Source organism: Poecilia mexicana, unplaced genomic scaffold, assembly GCF_051168715.1.
Source record: "Poecilia mexicana isolate PSO_F unplaced genomic scaffold, ASM5116871v1 scaffold_3, whole genome shotgun sequence".
Lineage (NCBI taxonomy): Eukaryota > Metazoa > Chordata > Actinopteri > Cyprinodontiformes > Poeciliidae > Poecilia > Poecilia mexicana.
In genome coordinates this window covers 22,740,607-22,768,110 of record NW_028263372.1, presented here as the reverse complement: position 1 = coordinate 22,768,110, position 27,504 = coordinate 22,740,607, and the positions used below count along the sequence as shown (strand labels likewise).

Genomic DNA, 27,504 nt, shown 5'->3' with positions numbered 1-27,504 from the left:
ATGGCCTCTGTAGAGTTTGGCTGTTAATGAGGGGCCTTAACTGTATCCGACAACTGCAAATACACTACTGTGCATTCCCACTTTCTCACTTTCTGTACAAACAGCCACACCTCTAAAACTCATATAGACGTGTGTTTAGCTAGCTCTCAGTGAAAGATAATCATGGTTTCCTTTTATCCAGTGTTAGTCAAAGTTTAGAAGCCAGGTTTAAGTATCTCTGCTGGTTGAAGCAGTAATATATAGCCTTGATTATCAAGATGGTACTTAAAATGTGCAGTTCTTTGCACCACAATACACACTTTAATTGGACTCAACTGTTTTGCTTCAAACAAGCCGCTAATTAAATCCGACGTTTTCTTTCACTGCTGGTTTTCTTGTTTCTTCCTACTACTTAAATAGCAAAATGTGCAAAAACAATCCTTCATATGACACAAAAAGGGTCAACTCTATCATTAAAACATAAAAGAAGACAATAATGATATAAAAGTTCTGAAATGCTTGTGTGTTGGTGCAAACGTAAGCTTTTGCCAAGCTGCGTGTTTGTCTCTTTTGGCACCTCAATGCTGAAACAGATGCAGGAGCCACAAGGCAATGGCCTTGTTAAGCCTCTGTCAAAGAGGGTTTCTAACAGCCTACTGGACCCCATCTGTATCCTAATACACGGACAAACACACACGTAAAAATTAGTTCTTGTGTTTTTTTCTCCTCAGCATGTTTTTATGTGCATTTCAAAAAGCTGGGTTGGAATGGAAACGCTTGTTTTGAGTTGTAAGTTTTCTTTCATTTTTGTTCAAATACAGCGGGAAAAGTGGAGGATTTCATTTCAGTGCTAGTAAAGAGAATTAAGGCTCTGGCATGGCTCCCATGCTCGCTTGCACAAAGCAATTGGGACTTTGCCAACTTGCAAATGCTTGTATTTATTCGTGGTCAGCTGTGTCAGACCACATAGTGTCATAGGGCAACACTACAGTCTAACATCGGGGTGGGCAACTCATTTTTTGCAAAAAGTCCTGTCAGTCACTATGGTCATTATTTATTTTGAATACATTGGTTGATCCCAATTTATTCAAAATATGTTTGATAACAGACTCAAAAAACCAATCACTATTGGCTGCTGTAGCCGTAGTTGTTGCAGACGAATAATAACGAATGAAAGTTTTTGTATTTTATTTTGGTGAGTGTGATATTAATTGAGACTATTGTTTCTGAGAACAACAGTGAATAAAGACTTTTTTCAAGAGGGTGGCTGTGCAACAATAGAAGACTGGATTAAAACCACTGTTGCGTTTAGTGCTCTCTGTGACCTTTAAAACCATGAGTGTTGTCATCTGTGCCAGGAGAGAAACTCCATCCAACAGACCGAATATCTTATCGATGTGCAAAAAATGTTTATTCATAAAACCTCAAAAATAATAACCGACAAATATTGCAACAGAACCAGCCCTTTGCAAACACTAATATTGTGATTATAGATTAAGCAGTCCTTGCTGCATTCTGTATCAGAGTCTCTTTTCAGCATGAGATGACACTGGCACACACATAAGGATATTAATACAGCTACCCAACGAGGGGAGTGGCATCAGTCAGATTCAGCATTATATTTTTTATTTTTTTGGATTTGCATGTGAAACGAACATTTTATACATGTTTGTTTAGGGATTCTCTTTTGATCACCGCTGGCGACAAGCTAAAGCCCCAGGGTCTACGAACTGTCCGGGTCTAACACCTAATGTTTTATTTTCACTGCTGTTCTAATAGTTCTACTTTTGTGGCACCTTTTTAACTGTAATCTACTCGTCTCGTTGTGTGCAGTCTGCTACCAACTAGGAAGAGACCCAGGGATGTGAATTACACTTATGTTTAACTCAGAAATACACTGTGCTGGTCCACTAACTTGTATAAAAACACAACTAAAATGGATGCTGTTAAGACAAATATGACCTGAGCAGGTGACAGACTTCAGTATGGGAGTGCTCAAACCAATGACTGACTTCGTAAAATCAACGTTCTGTTGCATACACTGGGTTGTTATTTTGGCTTTAGTCTGTGAATGCATCATGTCTCCTGTTTAGATCTGTTTTTGTTTGTTTTTTTTGCTTGCCAAACAAGCTTGAATTTATTAAACTTGCTTGAGATTTTTTTTATTTTTGCTAAATTTTGATTTTCAAATTAAACTGACAGTTTAATTTTTGTGCTTCAGATGAACGCTGCTCCTCTTTTATGCGTTATTGTGGATGAAAGTGCTTGTGATGTTCTTCTCTGATCAGTCACCCTTTTTCATCGGAAATCCACAGAGGAGGAGGTAATGGGGGCAGCAACACTATGGCCTTAAGGTGTTATCTCTGCCCCTCGTTGTGTTGGAGTGAGTGTAGATGAGATCTAGAGTGTGGTGAAGAGAAAAGGGCCGTCGGGCTCGACTGCAGTGCAATCCGCTTCTCTTTATTTATTTTATTTTTTTCCCCTCGGTGGAGCAGGATGGCAAGCAGATGGTCTTGTTACCATCAAAACAAAAATGAGCGCGGAGAAATTTGCTCGTGTTAATTCCTTGTCCCCCAGGTGAGATGTCGAGGGTACGCCGACCGGTTTGCATGCATATCGCCGACGCGCACACACATGCAGAGACCGTCCCTGCTGGTTTTAAACACACCATCTGCATGGGAAAAGTGTGTCGGAGGAGTGTGAAGTGTGTGCTTGGCTTGAAGAATGTGTTTCCAGTGTTCGTAGCCATAGCTTATGTTGCTTTGGAATGCAAAGTGTTACAAAACACTTCATGTATCCGTCGTCAGAAACCCAGTTGTCCAATGATGGTGGGTGTTTTGAGGGCACACTGACTGAGCTGAAAAGTGGGCTGAATTGGCGATCGGAGGCAAAAGGGAATGCAAGAGTCTGTTCTAACCTAGAGGAGGAGACGGCGTGTTCATCCTTTAGATGGAAACTAAATCCCCCCATTCTCTCGTCTTCCTCCCTCCCTCTTTTCCCCTGCTTGATTAGCACCGAGACGAGAGCTTCGGCTGTGTAACGTCTGCTTCTTCGTGTTTTTCGTGTTTCGAGGATCTGGACTAGCCCGTAGCTTATCCCTTTGAGCATGTGCGTTCTGCAGGGTATAGAAGCGCCTTAGCCTCCCTCATCGTCTTACTGTACCGTTCTCACTTTGCTGCCTGAGCCCCTAGGGAGAAGGAAAGTAACGCAGGGAGGGGCAGTGAAAGGACATACCTACACCAAACGTACAGTGTCCTAATCTTTACACGTGCTTTCGGCTTTTTAGGAGGCACCAAGGCTAATTTTGCTTGTAAAAGCAAATTTATAGTAGCCCCTCTGCTAGCACAGGTAGCTCTTTGCATAGCACAATATAAGACCGGCATTATTATGTTCTGCTGTACGGTTGTGTTTCTATCGGCTGAATTAATTCAATGTCTCAAAGACTAAAAGGAAGAAAGCAACCTGGCAGATGAAAAAGATGCTTCCAATAGCTGGAGGAAAGATGCTTTACACAGCAAATGGACTTTCAATATTTAATTAAATGAAATGAAAGGGGGATAAATAGAAAAGAAAGTAGGAAGTACAGTTAATGGATTAGGCTAAAATTAAAGAAACTTCTGCCTTTTTCTTAGACTGCCTTTGGCCCTGAGCAACTTTAAGGGAAGGTTATGAAGTGACCTCTTAAACAATACACCATCTACAAATGTTGTATTTACTGGATTATCCCTGAAACTGTTTGTGATACTAATTAGTCCAGATGATCCCATATTGTGTCTGTATAGCCATGTCACAAGTAAGGTATAATGGAAAACTCTGTGGCCACTTCTTGTACTGCAGCATCATGTAGATAAACTCTAAACTCTCTGTGTTACAATTCTCTGTATGCATAGCACATACACTAAGTGTCCCTGTAGTGTTAACATCAAGTCACTGTACTGCCCACACAGAGCATTGTTAATGAAATGAGAATACGCTTAGCAAATACAAAGTAGAGAAAAAAATACAGTGAAAGAGTTGCTGCTGATGGTCTTACAGCTGGAAGTCTCAGAAATATCTGGAACAATCTACGGTATGGGTTACTTCTGTATGTGTTTTTTTTTTGTTTGTTTGTTTGATTTGCTCTGCAAAAGTAAGATTGAGGATCTGATTTGTAGTGAAGTAGAACTAAGTGTTCACCAGGTTTCACTGTAGCTGTTTTTAATGATTTTTCCCCTTATCCTTCTTTACTCTTTAACGTTTCTTACATTTTTCCCATTTGTGTTTTCTCGATTAAATAGCTTTGTTTAGCTCTTACAACTATGTACTTTTAGATCCCCCCCTTTTCACATCAGTCTGCACTAGTTTAAGACTCTATCCAGTTTTACATTTTTCACTAACAAATGTACACTCACAATGAAAACAATGTTGTTTAATCAATTTAAACTGCGGGATTTAAAAAAAAAAATGCTCAGTCCTAAAACGGGTCAAAAGCTCGTGCTGCTTTCTCCGTGTTTAGGACGATGACATCACAAGAGCACAGGAATAAAACTGATGAAGTTGCTTTGGTGAATCTTATGATAGAGTTGAAATGTTTGAGATATTTTACCGATTCTAAAGCATTTGAGGATTTTATTTTTATGTTTTAAGTGTCCAGCCTATCAGTTTTTGAAACGGTTTGACTCTAAATATATCTAAATATTGTAGGGACTTAAAAATCCCTTTAATGTAAACTTATTGACCAGACCGTATGGATTGTTTTTAGCAACTTTGCTCAAGATGATATCCAAGTATGGATCTTGGATATTGAAGTCTGGCAATGTCTGTCCACTTCAAAGTATTTCAGTATAAATCCATACATTGTTGTCCCGTTGGCTCAAACCTCTACAGCCAAACAGAATACAAGTGAACAACTTTAAAAGAGAAATTTGATTAAAAAAAAAATCCAAACAACGAGCAAAAAACAAACATAAAAATGTAATCTAAAGAACTCTGATCAGAGGCATTTTGACTCTTATGTCATCAGAACCATTTGTGAACAGAAACATGTTTTTAGAGGGTAGATTTCACCTTCATTAATAAATTCTTAAGAGCAAAATTAAAAATTTCCAGAAAAACTCACAGTGACATGTGAAAAACTGTATTGAAGGTGAATCGGGTTGATTTAACGGAAAAGTCTTGCTAGTAGCTTTAATGATCAACAATTATTTTCTGAACTTGCAGAGAGAGTGACGTACATGAATGCATGTACAAACAGGCCCAATATCTCAGTAAAGTTTAACTGTTTGCTGCCACACTAGCTTCAGTTTTGTCTATGAATTGTTTCTTCTGTTCATGAAACATCTTTTTAATTTCAAAATGTGTTCCGTGTGTTACTGATCTCTAACACATTGTCACAACATTTCTCATAAGTGCTCATCTTATGTAACATCTGCATGGCACATTTGATCACTTTCATTCCGTTAAGCCATTGAGTAACCACTAATGGTTGTAAATGTTTTTATCTGGAGAGGAGTCACTCCCATCAGAAGAGAAAGAAATACAAAAGAAAACGCCTTGCTGGTTGTAGGTATTCCCCCTCAATAAATGGTTAACTGGATCCACGTTTGAGCAACGTGCCTCCCGCAGCTTAACAAAGCTAAACAACCTCTCATTGTAAATGTAATCATACTAGATACACAAACTGCATATGCTCACTGGTTTTTCTTTTTTATTTGTTTGTTTGTGTGTTTGTTCTCTGTCTTCATCAGACTAAATAGTTTTTGAACAACTTACCTCTGGTACATGCATTTATCTCTGCCATGCGGAGTTTACTTCTGCAAACCTGCAATCTAATCATTCTGTAATTTCCACAATTACACCCTGTATTGGTATTTTCATTACACTAAGGAATGCAGTGCTTTTGCTTGTCCTTACACATTGTTTTCATATTCATCATTGTCATGTAGTTTGGACTGGTAACCACATCAAATGCTCCAGAAGAGATGCACTTCAACTGACCTTGCTGACACACCCAGTTCCTCGAGGTTTTGTTTAAGGTCAACTCCTGGCCATCACATATCTTCTGTCTGCCATATGTCTTGCAAATTCAGAATCAGTCTTCATTTGTGTTCTGGAGACACCCAGCTTCTGCATGTCCTCTTCAGAAATACAGGAATAGATGAAAAACAGAGTGACTGACATGTATTAGTCTGGAGAGGGTGCCAAACACCTATTTGTAAAGCTTTGAGATCCATCACAGTCAACAAAATGAAGAAAAAAAAGAAAAGAAAAGACACAGGTGAACCTTTGAAAATTATTTCAAGAGTTCATCAACAACTCATTCACAAAGTCTTAGAACTGCAAACTGCAGGATTAACTGCATATATATATATATATATATATATATAATAAACTATATTTTGTCCTTCAAAAACGTCCTTAGCTGCCAACAATGCATCACTTGAAAACCCTGATACTCATCTTGAGGGACATTTGTAACCTTACCCCGATTTTAATTTTGTTTTGCGCTTGCTCTTTATTATTACCCTTGGTGTTTTTGCAAAGCAGATATTTATTATTATTATGTTTAATTTTTTTGTATTTACAGATGTCTCTCTCACAGATAGAAATGCAAATGTTCCAGATCCTGTTCAGAGACTAAACAGTGACAAAAAGGTCCTGCCATCTGTGCTTTAACATGCAATAAAATTTACTGGCCTTAGCGTTTTATGGCTTTCGCAAATCTCTATTGCATTTTAACTGGTTAAGTGTACTATAATCATGCATGTAACCTTGCATATGTGTGAAAGCTTGCACAGCAATTTATCCAGGCTCCTCCTTTTTCATGACAGATATTTAGGTGCAAAACTCTCGTGCATGCAGACTGACACTCTGTGACTGTACACAAACAAGCCTAAAACATAATTTGTACACCATACACAATAAAATCTGCCTCATCTCCTGCTGCTCTTTAACCGGTGTGGTCGGTTGTGGGATTCGGTGGAGTCCTTGATCTGTGCAGAAGAGTGATGATGAGCTTAATGCACTCCGTCTCTGTCCTGGATGTGACCACCACATTAATATAGTACTAATGCAGCGCACAGTCTGCCGCATGCTAATTGCTTACTCTCATTCTCATGCAGTCTCTCTCTTGTTCTCATATTGCCTATTGTTGTACAAAGAAAAGGAAAGACGGACCTCTAACAGTGTTGCTAAATCTATGCTATCTGTCAAATTCAGTGGTTTCCCATCTCTCATTACTAAGACTCCATGACCTCCTGTGAAAAGTCCTTCAGGGGTGAAACACACCTTGACCTACAAGTCAATAGTTTAATGTTAACACTTGTAAGGCTTTCGGTTTTCTTACACTTTGTTCCAAGAAAGACCCCGCTGACCTTTCGTGGCACCACACACACAGGCACTTCTCAGACTGGATGGACTCGGGGAGCCACTTCAAAGCAGCTCAGTTCTCATGCCAGATGGCCTGAGAACGAGAGAAGGAAAGAGAAACTGTGATGTTGGAATGAATGAGGACGTAGGGGACGTGTAAGCATGACCACTATTAATGGCCTAATAATGTATTTGTCTGTTTTGGCAGTTGTGAGAAGGGTGAAGAGGAGCAGGGTGTTGAAGGAAAAGGGGCTGACAGCTTGTCACAGCTGGTTAAAAGCAAACTGGGAGAGGAGGAAGGGGTTGGGGGGTGTTTGCAGGACTAAGCGCTGTAAATAACATCAGAGAGTGCAGCTAAATGGAAATCAATGCAATTACCCTATTAGCATGGGCTTGAACTCACCCTGGCTCCTGCTACATTTATCTCTTCCTCCCTTTCTTTATTTCCTATGCATTTACCACTCTGTGCTTTGTGCATAATAATAGACAGAGATTGTGAATATATCTGCTGCTAAATGATGTAAAACACCGCTTCCTATGCTCAGCTGTACGATGTGTAAAAGGTAACATAAGGTGACTTATTTACTTTGACCGACATCTATTTAGATGTGTAAGTAAAATAATCGCATACATAAAATACCACAGAAGTGTAGCTAAAACAAAAAAAAAAGTTAAGTTTTTAAAAAACTTAAAAAGTGTAGCTTAAGACTTAAAAAAAAATCAAATAAATAAAAAAGCTGATAGTTGTAAAACATTTGAGCGGAGTAACTTTACCTAAGCTCCAGTTATCTGCCCAACAGGAATACCCAACCTAGACAGTACAGCGGATTATGCTGCTAGGTGATAAGTCATAATTAGATAAATAATTGGTCTGGTTTCCATCATCCCTGTGCCATCTGTCTCTGGATAAGTGGGCTTGTGGGAGTGGGTGAAAGAAATGGGGAGTTTATGTGAGAAGGTGGAGATAATTGAGAAGATCTGCAGGTTTTATGGGTTACATATTCATTTAAACAAAAACTGACAAAGGTTATCCTTTGGGGGGGATTTTCATAACACTCCTGTCTCATCCGTTAGGGTCATTAATTTAGTCTTTCTTGAAATCTGTTGGAGTAAAAGACAAGACCATACTTTACAAGTCATTCTTTACAATAAATGTTTCACCACCTACAGCTCATTCATCTTTGTCTTTTTCTCTGTTCTTTTGCTGAATTGTAAGCATTTTGTGCTGCATCCATAAAACAAAAAAAACGTCTGAGACACACATTTCTTTTCTGGGCACCTCCTCTGTCTTCCGAGTTTATTTTGGTCCTTTTTTTCTGAAACCAGGGCACATCCGTTAACATTGAAAGTTGGAGCCTTCCAGGTTGCTGCCAACCTTGTGGTATTTAAATCAAAAAGTAGCTTAAATAAAGCACCATCAACAATTATTATATTTTGTGGTAATGAAAACAGCATATTAATTTGCTGTAGATCCATCATAGATGAGGACAGAAATAATCATGAAGAAGAAAGCAGAAAAAGGTTGTTAGTGTCTTTTTTGATTGATTTTTTTGCCTTTGAAATCTGTTTATTCCAATACTTTAACAGTGATCAAGTATAACATGATAATCATTGACAGGTGAAGTGGGGAAAAAAAGATTTGTATTTCATCATGGCACCTGTTAATGGGTGGAATATAATAGGTAGTACATGAACATTTGATCCTCAAAACTGATGCGCTAGAGGCAGGAACGTTTCTGACAAGGGCCTTGTTGTGACGGCTAAATAAATAGGTCAGAACATCTCCTCCTTTGTGGTGTTCACAGACGAGCTGCTGTAGTCTAAATTGGTGAAGAAGTTATGTAAAAAGGCGTATGACTGTGCAGTGCAATGCAGCTTGATGCTTATAGCCACACACCTGTCAGGATGCCCAGGCTGAATCTGGGCATGTGAGATTTGGACCACAGAGCAACAGAGGCAGGTGGCCTGGCCTGGTGAATCACATTTTATTTTATGTCATGGAGATGGCTGGATACATCCCATACCTGGGGAACACATGGCACCAGGAGGCACTATGAGAACCAGGCAGGCCAACAGAAGGGGCTCTGGCACTTTGGGTCATGTTTTGATAGTTAGCCTCTTGTTCTGCTGTCCGCGTGGCTCGACGTTTCACTGCCAGCTCCTGCCTAAACATTTCTGAAGACCATGCATATAGCCGTTCATATAAACTCTATCTACTGAATCCTGCAGGCTCTTTCAGCTGGACGGTGCGATATACCAGAAAACAAGAAATGTTCAGGAATGGCTTTGATATCATCAAAGTTTAAGTATAAGGTATTGACTTAGCCCATCCAGGATCATTCCCCAGATCTTAATTCAATCAAGCAACTGTGGAACGTGCTGGACAGCTTCAATCCACTTTGCAGCCTCCAGGACTTAAAGGATCTGCTGCCAACATCTTGGCACCAGACACCACAGCACACCTTCAGGGGTCCCATGGAGTCCATGCCTTGATGGGTCAGGGCTGTTTTGGCAGCAAAAGGAGGGCCTACACATTTAGGGACGTAGGGGCTGCTGGTCAGTATGGAGGACATGGCTGTTGAAATGTAAAACACGAGGTCGTTATAACCTTACTCCCAACCATTAAGACATTTGCTTAAAGTAAGAATATTGAGTTTATTTGCATAAACATAACTCAGCATTTGCATGAAATCCTCCTCTCCCTCCTCTATAAATCGTCCTCTGCTGGTGCCTGACAGGTGTGTTCCTGTTGTTACCACCTTTTTTTTTATGGCGTGGCTCTGCTTCTATCCTTCCCCTCAGTTTTTACTTTGTTCAATTTTTTACATCATAAAATCTGGTGCTTCATCTGCTTTACTGAAAGGAGCCGCAAGTGTTGATTTACTTATACCATAGTGGTAAAAAAAGCAATTTGATCTAATTAGCAGCTCATAATGACTAATCTCTTAACTATCAGCTATGATAATTAGAGCACAACCTGCATCCAGGTACAGGTGAACAAGACAAGAAAGCGCAGGAAGTGTGTTAACACAACATACTGTAGACCTCTTCTGGCTTGTGCTGCATGTGTGGACAATGTGCGTAGAGAAGGGTTAAGGGTGTCTGTGTGCTCTGAACATTCACAGTGACAGCTAACAATTAGCTTATGCCAGCGTGGCTAATAGACGAGTGTACATTGTTAATTGCATCACGGCAGACTGGTGGAAAGGTGGAATACATTTGAATAATAGGACGAATGATACAGCAGGCGTTGCGATTCCTAGTAACGGATATTGGTGTGTCCACTCAGACCCAGAGGCCTGTTGATGAACATTCAGGAAAATTAAAGACACAAGGCCAACCTGTCTTCCTTCTGACGCACACACAGCAACACCGATCTGTGTGTGCCTGAGTAGTGCGCTCCTGCCTGGTTTTCCAGATCAATGATGTGTGGTTGGGTGATCGATGCGAGGGCTTAGCGGACTGGAGAGAGCTAATGGGCAGGTCAGTGGCTCAGACACATCCTGGCTCCCCATGCCTATTACCGCTACGTCTGTTAATAGGCCTCACCACACTCCCCTGTTGCTCCCACACACATATATACACACTCACACACACGCAGAGACACCCAGATCGTTGGACACCGTTGGGAGGGAGCGCACATTTTCACTCCACACAACCTCATTCTCGTCTCCCTTGTTAAACTCACATCTTTGTTGCACTTCTCCATGTATCTATCAGGTTTACTTCCTTATTGTCCTTGTTGTGCTATCTTTGCCGCGGTTTAACAGTAAGCCTTAGCCTGCAGAAACACAGCGTGTGTTTGCAAGTAAATAAGGCGAGGGGCAGATAAGCAGCGTTTTTACAGCCATGTAAAATAAACACGAGAGAGATTACGGCGCAACACTCATCTAATCTCCTCAAAGACTTCTCGAGCACACACAAGCTTGGAGACGACCAATCCTCTGCTATTCTGATGAGCTGAAGCAAACAGAGGTGACTTCTGATTGGCCATGTGTATTTGTCAGTTAGAATAAACCTGGGGGGGGGGGTGTTTGGTTTAGAGGGGAAAAGGTCTCGGTTAAATCAGTACAAAAAAATGTGTATTGAAAATGTTTAAATGTCAAAAAACTGATTGTCTCTGTCATTAAAGGCACATGTGAAGTCTAAAAAAAGGCATTATACGTTCAGTTTTGTACTGTGCTCCCAGATAAATGCATACATATTTATCTGCACGGAGCTCTTCCGAATGTTTATTGTGATCAAATGGAATTTTCCTTTCATTGATCATTTCATTAAGTAGAAAGTAACTTAAAGGTTTTTGCAAAAGCAACAAACATAATGTTCTATTTTTTGACTTGGTAAAGAAAAAAAATAATATAAACAAGCCGTAAACAAAGTAATAACAACAACAACATTGTACAAACCATTTTAATTCCTCGTGCATCTGTGTAGGACTGCTCTGCTAAGACGTGTGACATCGGAAGAGTGAGTTGAGCAACAGTGCAGGTCGTTCTTCTCACTGTGCTGCCTCTGTTTTCCAGTTAACCTGCCACTTGTTCAGACCCTCTTCTGTCTTCTGTGCAGCAGCCGATCTGCATGTTAATTACCTCTCTCCTCTCTCCTTAATTTAATATCAGGCTGCATGAAAAGAATCTAGAACGCGTTCCTCATATAGGTAGTCCTCCTGCCTTCCAGCCCTCGCTCACACAATCTCTTATGCACACAGCTGCTGGTCTTTGCTTGCAAGACCCAGCATATCTTCCATGGTAAGCGATCTGTGAAGGAGGTGGATGAAGTCCTTTCTGGCCTGTCCACTCTGCCTTTGCGTCTCCTGTGGCAAAGGCTACGTAAGCTGCCACTTGTCAACAGCATAATGGAGGCAAGCATAGACGTAAGGGGCAGTTGTTCTGCTATTGCTATTTTTAAAGGATTCAGAAACATTTTTTGACAGGGAGTGTTTACTTCTTCAAACACATATTGCTTTCTAGGGCCATAATCTTTGATACATGTACAAATTGCCCATGTTGACAAAAACATATGTATTCTGTGACAAGCTGTACAGTGACCTTTGCAAAACATGAGGTTTTACCCGCCAGAGCACGAGGGAATAGAGCAAAGAGCATGATTCTGCTGTGGCTTTAATAATTAAAAGCAATATTAGTATAACTTCCCCTTTCACACAGACACACGCCAAGTACACACACACACACACACACACTTGCTCCCCTTCTCAGCCATGCAACAAGGCTGTGTCTCTGGTGGCTGATAGATTGTAATGAATGTAACAGCAGTCAGATCCTTGAAAAGCCTCTCAAAAGCTTAAGCCCCTTTATTAAATTAAGCTAACGATGCCTAAGGCCAGGTCCGCTGCTGAGAGAGAGGGAGTGAGCTGGGGAGAGGAGAATAAGGGAGGTGGTGCAAGAGGAAGCAAGGGGCTGCAGAGGATGAGGAGGAGGAGGGAGCAGTGTTGAGATTACGTGAAAATGGCGAGTATAGTTAAATGAGTGAGGGATAGGACGGTAGGAGTGGGTTGGAGGGTGGAGATCAGTGTCAGGCGAAGAAGGTGGAGAAGGTGAAGAAGGAAGGCTTGTACAGGAGAACGGGAGGAGGAGAAGAGGAGGAACACCCTGCAGATTCCTGTAGTTAGACAGCCGTACACCTGCAGCTGAGTAATTAAGCTGTGAAAGATCCACAGTTTAAATGTGTGTTTTTGAAAGTACGCCAGAAACTGTCGGCAAAAAGGCAAATGTTTAACCACTCCGTATCTAAATGGGCCAGGCATTTCAAAGCTGTTTTCACACTCCTTTAGTCAAATGTTAATTATGCTTCGTGCTAAATGCTGACTCCTTGCAGTTATATGCAGCGAGAAGGAAAAACTGCACAATAAAATCAGGGAATGGGGACAATTACAGATGCAAAATCACACTTTGGATCATATAAACCTGCACTGTACGTCTTAATGAAACTTTTTGCCTCTGCTTGGTTTGCTCCTGGATTGGCAGCTAAGCTTAGTGTCACTGTATCTTCAAAACATGTATTAGTAAATATAATTGAAAATGTAATTATTTCAGATTATTAGCACATTTAGGCATGGTGATTTGACACTCCTCATACAGCAAAATGTGGTAATGAGTTGCATTGTGATGCAAGAGATGATAATTTTGCGTATATTCCTGACAGAAAGATCTAATTAAATAACTGAAGGCTAATACAATGCAAGCAATTTGTGATATGAAAGAAGAAACAAATTTACATAATTGGACAAGATTATAAAAAGTATGTAAATTTTTTTTTTTTTTTATGTTTACCACATTTTTGGTATCGTTGAGTACATAAGCTGAAGAGGGGATTTTATTTGTGCCTAGACTGAAGGTCCATCCGAGCTCCATTTTTATTTAGCATGTCTTGTTGCAGCTCTTTCCGTCACTCAATTGAAGCGGAGGTAAAGGATATTGTACAAAAGCTGGGAGAAACCAGAAGGTTCAAAACGGATGTGTGCTGCGTTAAGAGGATTGCTGTCTTTAGTTTAATGGTGTTTGCCTATCTCCTGCTGTGCTCGCTGTAAATTCATAAAATTCTAATAGGCCAGGGGACACAAACAAAATGCAATTAAGCTCACATTTGATCCAATGCATCATGCATTTAGCAAATTCGCCAAACAACATACAAAGGGCTTCATCCCACCTTACTAGTCATTACCTGCTTAATCCCTATATTTTCATCCTTGGCATTTGGACAAAACCCTGCATTTAGTGCTTACAAGTGTGGCTTTGATTTTACAGCCTGTGCAGTCTCTGCTATCTAATCCACAGGAAAACAATTGATAAGCCACACAGAGGTTCAGACTCAGTTGAAAAGTCTGTGCTTTTTATAGCAGACTGTCCCCTTGTGGACACTTACCAGAACTACGCTTTCCTTTTAACTACTCTATGGTGGCTGTTGGTCCTTATCTGTTACAAACCAGGATGCAACTTTAGGATCAACCCAAAAGTGATGTAATTTCCTGTCATCCTCACATCATTGTTGTAGATGTCAACTCTGTGGTATCCCATAGTATCGATCACAGTTGATAGCTGGATTGTTGGTTTGAAATTCAATTAAGTGTGGCAAGATAAGGATAAACTATAGACTGGACGTTGGACATCTCTCAAAAAAGGGACACTCTTGTTTACAGACAGAACACAGCTGTAAGGCTTTGACTGGAGGGAGCATAACTCCTCCCCTCCCCCTTAATTACAACTGTATTACAATATAATACATTATATTGCGTCTGAGTGGACTTTAAGTTCACTGTTGTAATTTCTGCTGGTATGCTTTAGGTTGGCACTGCCTGCGTGTTGAAAAAGCATAAAATAAGCAAAGCATAAAATATGAGGACATAAACACAAATAATTAATGTTGCCTGTAAAAACATCAGTAGAACACACATGCACTTTTGAATTATTCACCACGCTTGATGAATGTGAAAAATTAATTTCTTATGTTTCCTGTCATTTGTCATTAGTAGATGAAGAAAGGCCTAGACTTAGATTTCTTGATTTAAATGCCCAGGAAGTGTCTGTTTTCTTTCTGGCTTGACATGGGTGAGGCATTTTGTGAATAAAATGATGCGGGGAGAGCCCTGTGGTCTGGGGAGGGGCAGCAGGTGCTTCAACCCTACCCCCCCTACAGTCCGCTCCGGCCACCGACTCGTCTTGTCTCCCACGAGTGTCCGGCCCCCGCCGGAGCGGAAGCTCCACCTCCCGGCTCCCAGCAGCCGGCCGCCTCTCTTCTCCTTTCCTCGGCGGTCTGCTGCGCTCTACTCAGTCCCTGTGGCCTCGCTGGGCGTTGGAGCTTCTTGCGTGACAACATTAAGTGCCGAGTGGTTGTTCTCGACGCGGGGCAGATGGATCCGAGCTTTGACTATTAACCGGAGAATTTTTGTTATGATTATTATTATTTTTGACTAATTTATGAACACCGGCGGAATAACCCCATATCTGTTTGCGGTGAGTGATTCTGTGTAAATCTTGTTACTTGGGTTGTGTTTTCTAACCTGGAGGTTGTTCGTGTGAACGAGCGAGCATACGGCGGGGGTTTTGTTGAGGAAGTCATTACTATATCGAGGAAACGGGTGTGTGTGTTTCCGAAGGTCGGTGCATGAGCCCTTGTCTCGCGCGCGCGCGCGCGCGCGCTCTGACGTGTGAAAGAAAGAGAAGCGATAAAAAAGAAAGAAAGAGCCGCTCCGGTGCCTTCAGGTGACCATTTACCCGTTTTTATTTCACGTTTGTCTGTCTTAGCGCCGAGGGTTTTCATGTGGTCGTGTTTGAAAGCGCACAACATCTAAAAGGGGTTAGAAAGAATAGCGGGCGACCCCCACCCTTCAAATTAACTTGTAACAATGTTACCGGTGAACTGTGCCGATTTATATGTCAAGCACCAGCCCAAAGGAGTGTTTGTCCGCCTTTAACTGTCTGCGCTTGTTCGTGTAAAAACTGTATTGTTTGCCTTCTTGGTAGCGCGGAGACTCCAGTCAGGCTGGCTCCATTAAAATTGTCTGCTCTGAGGTGCTCCCACAGAGGAGACGGACAGGGGCATTTCTTCAGCGTAATTGCGACTGACTGTTACAGTGACACGTTTTGACCATTTGGTGCTCCCGGGATGCGGGATTTGACCCTGGGGGTAGAAGCTGTGTGTGTGTGTATGTATTTTGTGAGTGTGTGTCAGGCGCGTGCGCGTGGCAGGTGGACCGTGTTGAATCACTTCCCACGCGCTCCTTCACTTCTTTAGAACCGCAGGCGCGTTCAACAGCTGCTTCTGTAGTGAACACACACCGAGAGTGAGAGACCCACCACTCATCAGACTCGTCACACACTCCAGGTTTAAAACACGGTCTGCAAACAGCAGCGAAGCAACAGGCGTTACTGAGCACACTGAGGTTTCCTGCAGCCAGGAGGAACCTTATGTGTTTTAGCTCCTCCTGATGAGGAAATTGGAGCCTTTTTCTGTAGGATTTCACTAGGTGTGTTAACAATATTATTAAAACGGTCTTATTATTATTTTTTACTTTAAAGAGAATTAAAATAACTTTCAAATGTTGCCAAGCTTTCAAATGCGTGGGCTACAAAATATGTCAGGTTGAATGCTGAAATACTTGGATAATTTATTTTAATCATTTTATATTTAAACCTGTAAGAAGTTGCAACCAAAAGCCCCCCAAAAAACTGATTTTCAAATGAAGTGATTTATACATTTTTGATGTTTGATTTATAAGTTATGTAGTTTAGTCACTGGAATAAATGCCAGTTAATTCAGTGGTTCCCAAAGTAGGAGTTTGGGTTGTAAATCAGAGTATGTATTGGATCTAAAAGTTCTGTGAAGAAATCAAAGTACGCAACAAAAAATAAAAAGTATATTCATGCTAAGAATCGTACAAGTTACATTTAAAAGTAACACTAATTAAAACACTGACGTGGTTTGTGCTGTCAAAATATGCCTGTTAAATTGACTTATTAGTATTACTTGTATGCTCTTCAAAAAGTCAACTCACAAGATTTTGATTTTGGTGGCTAGAAACTGAAAGGTGTGGCAACCACTGTGACTGACTTGTAAAGGCCATTTTGCTTAGTGAAAAGTCACTTACTTTCATTATTGTAGAGTATCATAATTTCACCCATGAAAACAGCAGCTGAGAATATTCTTTCACAATAAAACCTGGCTATGTTGCTAACAGGAATGAAACAAAAATAATAAAGAAAGATATTCTGAATTTTTGAGGGCATAATGCAACCAGTAGCATAATCACCCATCAAGTATTTGGAGCATAAACAAAACACCTATACACTTTTAATACTGACGGTACACAGCGAAGGACGGTAACAGATTTCTTGTTTCATTCGTTCTAAGTATGAGTTCAACATTAGAATATTTTAGTTTATGCTTTAAATATATACATATATAACATACATGCATTATTTTTATCAAATGAGCCTTTTGTTGTCGTTTACCAGTTTGTGGTGTTTCAGTGTGAATTTCAGTTTTTCCTAACGTATGTCGGGCAGTTATTAATACATATGTGTGGTATGAAGAACTTTATGAAACCATGTCATAATTTATTTGCAGCTGAGGTCAAAATTAGACTTTAGTTCTCCCCTTTGCTACAGAAGGCATCCGGTGGCACTGCTAGATTATTTTGTTTTCTTTCACACAGGAAGTTCCACATGTGTTAAAAACACTGAACCTGGCACCTTACACTACACCAACAGGGTGATTTCTTGATCAACGTCGTTCTGGAAACTAACAGCGTCTTAAACAGTCTTTAGAAAAGTAAGTGGAAGCCATTTAGGAAACAAACTACAGTTTTCTACCGGCTTTATTTATGTGTTCATGATATTTTGTTGGAAATGTTTGTTGTATGCTTGAAATGGAAGTCTCAAGTTGTGATTTTGTGGATTCATGTAGTTGGGATTGAGTTTCCAGCTTTATTTATATTCACAAACACTGCAATTTAAATCCAAATTTTTCATATGCTTGGACAAATATCACTGTTTAATGACATTCCATTAAGTTTCTGAATTATTAAATGTGTCAAAGCTGCTATGATACATGAAAGGTGTAAGTAAACCTACAAAGCTCTCTTGTTTTAGTCAGTTTGCTACTGCTGATGACATAGTGTTACAGTTTGTGCAGTTTCATAAATTGGTTTGTTGATAAATTTGATGCCACTTGAATTACCTGTACCTTTGCCACATCTTTACAGTTGTGGTAACTTTGTAACCTTTTGTGATTCCCTAGGCAATGTGAACCAACTTCAGATTAGCATGTTTGAAATGCTACAGGCTTGTTTGTCTGTATTATTCTGCATATTTTATCACTAGTTTTTACTTCATGCTATTTGCAGCATATCTTAAAGGCCAGCAGTCCTAAATTGCATGTTAATCAAGAGTAATAATATAACTTCTCTAAGCGGCAAAGTTACGACCCTCTTCAGACATTCATGAAGCTTGACCTAATTTTAGAACATGATCACTTGATCATAGAAATTACATCTGCAAATCTTTGAAATATATACTGTAACTACATTGTAACTGACTGATTTCTTGAATATCATCTCATGTCAAACTGTTTTGTCCTGTCCTTCTGTCTCTTATATGAAAAAAAACATCTATGTGCTCTTTTTAAGGTTGGGGATTTTTGTTGGAAGATCATGAGTCGGTCTGTTGGATTCGTCATGGTCCAAGGCCTGAGTCACAGTCTTCCTCACAGATGTAGCTGAACTATATCTATTTGTCACTTTAACTTAAGATTCAGGGGCTCACTCACAATATTTAGCATGTTTGTTTTTAAACTGAATCTTCAGGGGGGTTCACGTCACTTACATATGCACCAATCTATGCAAAGAAATTGAGCTTTGCCTGTTTTCTCTTGATGCGCTCTGACAGGTTACTGAAAGTTTAGATATTTTTCTACTTCCAGTTTGAGTTAATAAACACGTCAACCAACAAATTTTACTATATTTAAATGGAGATATTCTTGTATGTTCTTATTTCTTGGATTTAAATCTACTCATCTAGGAACCTGCAGCACATTTCTCCTCATGCGTTTATATACCTTTGGGTTTAAAAAAAAAAAAAAAAAAACTGAACCGGCACGTCAGACTTTAAAGAAGACAGGAAATCAGTGTTAGTCTGGAAAAGCCTGATTTGTGCATCTCTAATATCACTGCTACCTTCAAGCTCCGTATGTTTGTTTGCTGTGGCTCGTTATTTTGTAGAGCGATAAAGCTTCAGGAAAAGTCAAGGCCCGGGAGTTTGGAGCCCTCTTTCATTTATGTAGTGATGGACTTTGTCAAAATGTCAGATCAAGATAAGTGTCTGCTGCATATCTGCAAAACAGATAATTATGAATTACGTTAAATGATTTTAGTTGAATTTTTCATCTTTCTCGTCAGACTTTCATGCATTTGCTGGATCTGCATGTGAAGAGAGTATAAGTAAGACGAATTAAGCAGATTTTGCTCGGAGGTGCAGAGTTTCTTACTAGTAATCTGCCGTTTGAAGGTTTTTTTTTTAACCTTTAGCACCGCAATGCTGCTTTTTACAAAGCTGGCATGTTTTCAGGTGTCGTCTTGCTGTGGTAGCCTGTGGTGCTGTGATGTCTGGGGGCTAGACGGCAGCTGTGCCGAGCAGAGTGTTGGTGACAGTTTGTCTGTGGCAGCAGCACCTGGCTCTGTTTAGAGAGTGATTAGGAGAGTCCCAAGCAGCTCCCTGTTCTGTTTACACAAGGAGCCTGGAGTTAAAGGTGACCCACTTTGCATTTTCTTATCAACAGCCCACATTGATAGCTTTGAATAGCACAGACTGTAGAGGGACTTTTGCATGGGTTTACATAGCTCTCAATTGGAAAGAATGGGATGTGTTTGACTGGGCGAGGCTTGGCTTTGACTACTATTATAACAATGTCCTTAGGTGGTATGAAAATGTGGGAGCGTACACTGCTCTGTGTGTGTCAGTTCAGGGTTTCTGTGTGGTCTGGTTGTGTGTTGGAAGAGAAACCACTGTAGGATGTTTATAAAATGAGGGTTTTTCTTGGTCAGCGTGTCTCCCTCCACCTCTGCCATTTTTTCTCTCCCTCTGTTGCTGTGCTTCGCCAGCCAAACCTTTGTGCTTTGTGCTGCTAAATTCTGGTTGAAGGCATGATATGGTGCATTTGATTGGATTTGTGTGTCGAAGAATCCTCGTACTGGGTGTTGAAAAAGAATAGCAAAAGTAAATGTAAGCTGTAAATGTGATGACCAATGAGGACAGCTGAACAAATAGATCATACAATATTTAACTGAGGGGAAGGCAAACAGACAGTTCAACAAATGGAGGGAAAAATAGCTGTAATAGCTTGGAAAACTCAAGAGCATTATTTTGTGTTTATTTTCACACCTTCCATGTTCTGCTTTTTATGTCACTGATAAGGCTAGTTAACATTTTTCATGTCTTGTCTGGATGTCAAAACAAGCTAAACCTGCTTTTCATCAACCTTGACTGCACTAAATAAAACTGATAGCCAATACGCCTTTTTGGAAACGCAAAGAAGGTCTGGTCTTTCATGAAAGTGCATTTACAATTGGCTTATACTCCTGCTATTGTTGTCTGTGTCTGCTCAGATTTAGTTTAAATCAAAACCCTGGCACCAAAGAATTTTGGCTATTCTTTGTGAGGTTGTCATCTGCATGGCTACGTAGTATTCATATAATTTGGAGAAAAATTATATGATTCACCAATCAGGCTTATTGTGGTCGCCCTCTTTATGGTTTCCTTTTAAGTCTGACCTGTCAATTGTGATTTTGACTAATTAAGATTTTTTTTTTCCTCCAGGAACTGTCATAATGTAATTTTTGATGTGGTCCTGTTTTGACTAGTGCTTAGTAGATTGAGATCAAGGACTTGGGATTCATAGTGTTCAAGACCCGGTACATTTCCTGTGGCATTACATTGCTGTTTTGTTCATTTGTAATAGTTTCTTTCCATAATAAATAATTGACTGACCCTCAAGAATTAGGATACTTGTTGTCTTAAGTCACCAGAAAGAAAGTTGTGTTTATTTTCATGTTCAAACATCCAGCATGTAGAAGTGAGTGAAGTGCCTGGATAGTGTAGCAACACATTTTGTTAATTTTGGGTCATTAGTTTGATGTTTGACTTGCAGAAATGTGATTGACCTGCTGATTTCTGATTAAAGCCAATCAAGGAAAAAATGAACTGTAATCTCCAGTCAGTTGATTCATGCATTTCCTAAAAGGAACTTGGATAGATTATGTAAGTAGGTTCACAACTGCTGTTTTTACTCACTCTCATTTGTTGAAATGACCGAGTGTTGTGAGCTGATGTTCAAATGTATACAGGATACCGAAGCAGAACATAACATCCTATACATTGACTTTGCTTGATTGTGTCTCTTCCTTTGTAGGGTCCACTTTTTGTCCTTTGCAGCACATCCAAACCTAGATCCTTTGAACTACATCAGAGGCATGCAGCTTTTTCTCTAGTGAGTTTTCTTTTATAAAACAAGGCATAGTTCTCAGCAGTGGGCCCCAAACAGTTTTCTGCAATGTTATAAATGCTATAAATTTCCTAAGAGAAGCTGAAAAAGTAAAATGCCTCCTTTCACACCACTCAGTCTTGCTACAACCACGCCAAAGAACCCCTCTTTGGATAACTTTAGATTTTGTGTGTGTTTGTGTGGCTCATGTTTGCTGTTGTCGTTGTCATACCCCAGAACCTGATAAGAGCTTGCCAAACAAACACAACACGGGCAACATGAGAGCAGCAGATAAGCGGATCATGCACACGGTCAATACTGACCATACTTGACTATTGCCCTAACAGAGTGTGTCTTCTTTCATTACCAATTGTTTTATGCGTGTGTGTGTATTTCAGCATGACTCGTATACTTTGTGTTTATCAGTATTGTCTCTGTGCGCCCTGCAGTCTCACACTCTGTTATAACCCAGCATTGTGCCAGGGGGCTACTTTTCAACAATCGCCTTTTCTTTTGCTATCACATCATCATCTCTCTTTTGGCCTCTATCTGTCTCTGCTTTTATGTCTCCTCAGTGTGTCTCGCCTGTTTCCCCGGCTTCTCTCTAGCTCTGGTATCTGCTACATCAGCTGACTGTCATATTGTATGTGTCGTTTTGTTAGCTTGCCTCCTTGTGTATGAGAGCAAGGTCAGTCATATGCCTGAAGAAACGAAGCAGGCTTCTGTGGCCAAGTGTATTAATCAGTTCCTGGACAGAGCTGTGTCGATGCTCTGACAGAGGGCCTGCAGTTGCCAGCTAAACTTGCTTCATGTGGCTGATATTTGCATAACTAAAGAGCCTCTGTTTTGGGCTCTTTTTGTGTGTGTCTGTTTATATCTTTGGTTCACATCTCTCATATGCATCGTCTCTTATCTCAGTTTCACATCAACCATATGGGTTTCCCCTGTACGTTGCCAATGACTGCCGTGATGTGCAATAACTCAGTAAGCAGAAGAAATGTACAGTAAGGTCGTGTTCTGACAGAAGGATGTTTGGCATCCTTTTATCTTTTTAAAGGAAAATTTTATAAACGTGATATTTTGCCTAAAGAGTGGGCGTTATTTATTTTAAAGGGACATGCATATTAACTCAACTCAAAATTTAGAAGAAAAACAAAAAATTCTGTAGGAAAATATATCAACTACTTTTTGAAATGGGTTTAAGTTGACCCTGAAGAAAAGATAAACTATCGTAACTGAAGAGTAATTTGTATCTTGCTCTCACATACTCTCTGTGAACAGTAGATAAGTAATTTAAATAAGATAATTTTTTAAAAAAACATGGTCATTTCTTTTAATCAACTTATATTACACCCGGAAAGGAGAATTACAATGTTACTGTGAACGTAAAGCAGATTTTAGTGTTATCCAATTCTGTTAGAGACTAGCCAGTTAAACATCAGGAAGTCGGGATCAGACATTTGCCTTTTGATTGTCTCAGATCGGTGATCACCTGGTCAAATACAAGGGGCAAAAATCACATTCAGTAAAGTAATGGCAATAATTACCACAATTTTCAGTCTATAAACACATCAATTAGCATAATGTTGGGTTTTCCACTTTTAGTTTTGTAAAAATCTAGTAAAAGTTAGGGAAACATCCTTGGACATGTAACATGGGAATTTTACTGTAATTTCCTGTTTTGAGTTAGATTCAAAACTCAATGGAAAAAAAACAAAAATCCACAGCACCTTTTTTTCCTTACGTCACAGTCTTGAAAAAAGAATTGTTATCTCAAACACCATCTGGTGAAACCTGATTGGTGCATCTCTAAATCAAACTGTTGAAAAAAGGAGCACCTCAGGTCTGAGATGAGAGATTAACAAGGTTTGCACTTGCATAGCCACAAACATAGGCGGGTCAATTTTTAATGTTAGATAAGAGAGCAAACAGGCTTGATGGAGCATTAATCTAATTTACATCTTTAGTTGTAAAGATGCAAATTTTAGAATAAGATAAGATGATCCTTGTAGAAAAGATCATCTTATAGTAATCAGTTTGGTTGCCTATATTTAGAGTGAGTCTGTACAATGTATCAAACTGAAATCATTACAGGATTGTCATAGGACTGGTTTGATGCAGTATATGGTAAGCTATTATACACTCACCGACCACTTTATTCTCTATACCTCTTCGATTACTGACCATAATAGGTGAGTCATCCAAACATATGGCAGAAAATCAGTCCATAAAAGTGTCTAGATGTTGTAAAGTTCAAACTCTGGATCAGAATGGGAGTAAAAGGGATTTAAATGACTTTAAATGTGACAGTATTTGTTTCAGAAACTGCTGAACTGAGATTTTCCAGCAAAACTACCTCAAGTTTACAGATGGGTCCGAAAAAGAGAAAATATGTTGTGAGTGACAGTTGTGTGGATGCCTTGTTGATTTCAGAGGTCAGAGGCAAAGAGGCAGATTGATTTGAAATATTTGGGGGAAAAAACCATTGGGTTAAATAGCCATGTGTTACATCTGTCCCTGAATGCACAGCAACACATCAAACCTTTAATCTGACGGACTACAGCAGGTGCTTTAGCGTAGAACTGGAAACTAAAGTTAAAGTTCAAACAATTTAATCAAAGGTGGGGAAAAAGACAAATGTGTTTAATCATTGCCCTGTTTCATGGATCTCTTTATCTGCTGTAACATTCAGCTGGTACTGTCAAAATTTGGTATATACAACATGAAAGCATGCTTCCATGCCTCCTTATAACAATGATTCAGAGTTGTGGTGGTTCCTTAGTACCAGTCAAGCATCATTTAAAACACCACAGCCCACCTTAAGATTGTTGCTTGTGGGGTTAATGTAGCAAAGTTCTAAATGCAAAAGGTGTCCAGCTTATGCATACCATTGTCTCCAGGGAGAGTTTTTCCAAGAGAGATGCAGTCATGCTTTGCATGCCAATGATATGAGTTGGGTAGGCTTTGACTACTTTTGATGCCCACACCTGGTACAGATTTCAACTTGGCAGATGTTAATGCTTGAAGAAGGTGGTGGGAAAATATTAATATAAAAAGAATAAGGGAAACAATGATTTTTGCAGCTCTACTTTAAGTCATGAGAATACCTTTCATACCTGGAGTTACATGGATGTGACAGGTGTTCAATGAGTTTTTTTGTGGCAAATGTAGCCTACATGCTATCATGTTTGGCTTTCAAACATGGCATAATACAAAGTTGAACATATAACGCTTCTGTGCTAAATAAGAATATAAATCCGCCCTGTGGCATATGCTTTGGCATCTTTAACAAGATAACAATTATTTTGTGAAGAATTAAGAGATATGTGGTCATTGTATTGTCAAGGGCCCACATGAAACCGATTCACTCATCAGGCATCCGCACTCCTGGACAAGCACATGCATGTATGTGCAGGAACACACTCCGATTATACCAATTACAGGATTATAATAGGGTAACTCTCAACAACTGGACCCATCAACAGAAAGTCAAGTGAGTGTATGTGTCTGTGCGTATGCGTGTGTGTATGTGTGTGTGTTTGGTGGAGCCACTTGGGAGTCAGGGCCCATGCAGAGCACTCGCAGTGCTAATTAGGCAGCTACAACCTAACCGAGTATATCACAGGGAGGAGGAGAGAACAGAGCAGAGAGATGGGCTGAAGTGAGGAACGTGTGCAGGGGAAGGCAGCAGAAGCACAGCTCATCTCCTGAGGTGGTCTGTGGAGGGAGACAAAGAGAGGAGGAGAGAGAGAGCTGTAAGATGATAACAACCAAAATATGTTACATGCAGTAGGGTCCCCAGGCACTGAGAGATTTGCAGTGCAGACTTGTACAATTCAGCCAGGTCTGTGCGACATGAAAGCTGGCCTGTGTATGCGTGGCTAGGTGTGTGTGTGTGTGTGTGTGTGTGTGTGTGTGTGTGTGTGTGTGTGTGTGTGTGTGTGTGTGTGTGTGTGTGTGTGTGTGTTAACGTTTATGTGGCGTAACGTGTACCAAAGAACACCACAGGTGCAGAAACCACACAAAGATCCTTGGCAGGTCTTTGTAGAGTTCATGATCTGGAACATCTGTCATTTCTCCCTCTTCTTTTGGAAAAAAAATACAATCACACTGTCACCTTTCTCTTCTTCTGTAACAGATGAGGTTGATGGAAAAAAAAAAGAGAGTTTCAACAGGATATGGTGGTGATCGTGGTGATAAGTGAGAGATGAGTCCCTCCTCCAGGGAGTGGTGGCCCTGTTGTCCCCCCCACCCTCGGAAGGAGACTGTGAAAGGCACAGCCATCCAGGCAGCAGCTTGACTTCAGGGGGGAAAGGACCACAAAGAGCCAGGGACACAGACAGGAGGCTCTTATGTGTGTTTGTGTGGCTGAATGTGTGCCTCTTCATGTGTGGGTTCACACTCTCTAAGCAGCGTTGTGAAGCGTAACCAGACTGTTCTGTCATACGCCCACGCCGGTGTCTCAGAGAACACAACTACACACTCCCCAGATGACATGCACGCACATGCACACAACCACAGCCCCGGCGAGCCGTACCACAGCTGATATGTAATTAACAGACAGAGGAAATGGCCCTGTTGGGGTGGGTTAGGCAGAAGCAGGGTGGGAGGGAGCGAAGAAAGTCACCTCAGCTCGTGCCTGCCCTCAAGACACACCGTTCCTCTGTAGCTCTGCTGTTTGTGTTTGTGCTGGAGGATTGAAAGGAAGAAGGTGAGAAGAGGGAGATGGATGGCGACTGGTCTTTTGAATTCTCTGTTTTTGTTGCAAGCTGCTGTCATGCAGGTTGTGGGTGTGGGGTGGGGTGGGGGGGGATGGTGAAGAAAAAAAAGAAGTGGGAGGTGAGGTATGAATAATAAGCTGTGCACACTGTGTGTTGCGCGCGCGAACACACAAACTTGTCAGTTGAATTCACACAAGCTAAAAGGAAGGAGGACAGCTCCTTTTGGTTATTGCTGAGATATTTTTGGGTCCCTGCATTTAGGACAGCGAGAGGAGGGTCGAGTCGGGAGGTGGTGCACTTTGTTCTCCAGCGGAGTGCCATAATGGAGGCCCGCTGTATAATGACAGTTCAGAAAGTGGTTAAACTCTTTTGTCTTCCCGATTGATCTCCTCCAAGCACAGCACCACTTTTCTCTCGGCGTCTTCGTCTGTCTTTTGCTTTTTCCCCTTATTCTCCAGTGGAATTGCTTCCTTTGATGGCGTCGCTTTGCAGCCACGTTGCGTCTGTTTCAGGATGTCTCTGATATTAGGGGTTTTGTCTTTTGTGTGAGGGTAACAGAAATGGCACTCGAAAGGTGTGCGTTCCCGTGCAAACACACACACACACACACACCGATACGCATTCATTGTATAGCGCCTGAGGGCGGATTGCTTTGACATCTCATCTCAGAAGTCAAACAAAGCTGGAACTACCAGAGCAGGTTTATCCTGCAGTGCCCCAGGATACGTCTGTATTTCTACGTGCGCTCAGGACTGAGATGATCACAAACATCAAAAATGTACAGTTGGTACGCAAGATTTGGTATTTTTGGGACAAATTCATACTCAACATCATCTTTGTAGGCCTGCTAGTGATTACGTTATTGTTTGATTGCCATTGTTTGAGCTGATCAGTCTTTGTGCACACTTAACAGTTTCGTTTTATTTATTTACTTTGATAAAACCAGCCGAGCTAAACGCAAAAAAAAATGCCATTTGATTATTTCCTTGTCCTTTGCAGTGAACCTGTTGTACAGCTATGTATGATTCATGGTGGAATATTTGGATAGCTGTACTCGAGTGTAAAATTTTGACATTTAGATGAAGATGCTAATTTAATTTCAGAAATTACCTTCAAGAGCAAATTTAATCAATTCAGTTTCTAGAAAATGAAAGCAGCAAATGGCTTATTGTTTAACAATCAGCAAAAAAAAGTAATACTTATATTTGTCCACACAACTTGAAAACCTTCGTTTTACTCTTGGTTGCAGCTTTGGTACGCAAGTGACAGTTATCAGCAGTTTGACACCCAAGTAGTTGATTTTTGTCAGCCACAAAGTTGTGCTTCCTGTGGTTATTCAGTCAGTTATAGTAGGTGTGACTTTGGCCTGTGTTACATCTCATTCTGCTCAGTTGGTTTCATCCACATCTCTGTTTGGCTGGTTATTTTTAGACGCCCTCATTTTGTTTCATTTCTCTGTGTTAAG

At 40.5% G+C, this 27,504-nt stretch overlaps 1 protein-coding gene across 3 annotated transcripts in view; it reads left to right on the top strand.

Annotated features, from left to right (window-relative positions):
• The window catches only part of gse1b (Gse1 coiled-coil protein b), a 129,915-nt gene that overhangs the window by 65,812 nt on the left and 36,599 nt on the right, over positions 1 to 27,504 (top strand). The window contains exon 1 of one of the 3 annotated variants that reach the window (XM_088004336.1): positions 14,925 to 15,296. The exons of 1 other annotated variant lie outside the window; for it this stretch is intronic. The gene's annotated coding sequence lies outside the window, so the exon portion shown is untranslated. Of the gene's footprint in view, positions 1 to 14,924; positions 15,546 to 27,504 lie in introns of those variants that run through there. One more of the 3 variants, XM_088004337.1, reaches the window with a different exon arrangement.